Genomic DNA, 1,880 nt, shown 5'->3' with positions numbered 1-1,880 from the left:
GAAGAATAAAAATCACATGCAAGTCTAATTTGCGAGTCCTCTAGTGTAATGATTATGAGGTCTGAATCTTTGATTGCGTCCAGCTAGACAGGGCCACGTCCGTGTCTGATTAGGTGAGGTGCCTTTGACATAAATAGTTGTAGTGTTTATAGACAGTCTGTTTCAAAATTACAAGCACATATCACTGTCTAAGTTGAGACCAAAAATAGATAAAGATTTCCATTGTAATAAAAAGAAACTGTTTGCATTATTTTATGTTATTTTATAATTTATTCTGATGGCGTATTGCCTGATCGTATATTAGTTTAGATTAATATTATAATAAATTTAAATCATAAAAATGTTTTTAGTTAACTTTTTTTTATTATTAATTAATTACAACTTGTACAAGATTACACATAAAACACGGTAACTATTATTATTAAAAGAAATTTGAATAAAGAACGCAATAGTTAGCAGTAGAGCAGCAAACGTGCTTGAAGTTGCACACATTAGAAAAGATTTCACTTATTTTCCTTTAAGTTGATCATGAACTATTGAATGTCTTATATTTTTTGGTGACTTCTCATAATATAATATTGTTTAAAAGCACAGAACAAAAGTTGTTTCAGGGATAGATAATGATAATCAGATATATTGTAGAACGTTCCAGGTTTTGGAAGACGACTGTCTATTGTAGTCATTAATTCAGTTCATAACTCGTAATAGCAAGTTGAGAAAATTTGTAAGTTTATTTATATTCAATTATATAAAAATTATCTCAAACAACGTTTATAAATGTTGTGATACTTTTATTCTTGACTTGAGAAACTGCCGCAGACATTTTTTAATATCAAATAATAACACCTGTACCTAATATTGGAGTGTTTCCTATTTACATTTTTAGTACTTTCGTTTTATTTTTTCTTTTTGTTAATGGCGATGAACTTCACATAAAATTATTGATATAATGTCCAGGACGGGTGTCAATAATAAAATTCATACTTTGCAAACCACTCCTTAAAGCAAAAAAGAAGGTACACCAACACCTCACATGCAATATTTACCCATGCACGTTGATTGTTGCATTAGTCTTTTTGTGTAATGACTGTGTTTGTGCTCACGCATCGTAACATTGTTGGATTATAATAGTTTCACAGGTGATGAGGTCCAAGGAACAAGGCGGCAATCATTCAGTGTGGCCGCTAAATAAATTCATTAGTTAAATCACCACCGGCGGCGTTTTATGTCGGTTACATCAAAGGAGCAGCCCGCCGCTCTGCCGGGGGCGCGCTCCTCCAACTTTTTACTCAGAAAACTCTGTAAACAAAATGATATGTTGCGTCCGAATGTTTGATCCGCCTTTATTATGTGTATACGGAGTGAATGTTTAGCTAGCAAACGCACTCTCTTTGTGGTAATTGTGGCAATGTAATAACTTTTGTGACTCGAATTCTCGATAAACACCACTTTGAAGTATGTCTACATGGTATTATCCTTAGGATTCTTAGGATTATCCATTTGTTTTGTAACAATTGCACGTTAGATTTTTATTCATTTAGTAATAATGTTAGCAAAACCTATACCTACTTTGAATCTCTTCATTTATAGACAGGTACATATTTAATGAATGGTACTGATTATATAGCATAGTAGATTGTATAGGATAGCTTATTCCTACTTCCGTGTGATATGAAGATAATCGTAGCAACTTCATTCAATGTTTTTATTTTGCCGTGTTTCTTTAATGCTCCTCTGATTCCCTTCCCCGTACTCGTAGTGAGCGAGACAGAGTTATCACGTGTGTGGTCCACAGATGAGAAACTTCGGCTCTTTCCGTAAGCTTTCGTTGGTCGTCGCGCTGCAGGACGGCAACATGACCGTTCGAATAATGATGGCGG

This window comes from Manduca sexta, chromosome 25 (assembly GCF_014839805.1).
Source record: "Manduca sexta isolate Smith_Timp_Sample1 chromosome 25, JHU_Msex_v1.0, whole genome shotgun sequence".
Classification (NCBI taxonomy): Eukaryota; Metazoa; Arthropoda; class Insecta; order Lepidoptera; family Sphingidae; genus Manduca; species Manduca sexta.
The sequence above is the reverse complement of the archived record's forward strand: the minus strand, read 5'-3'. Positions refer to the sequence as shown.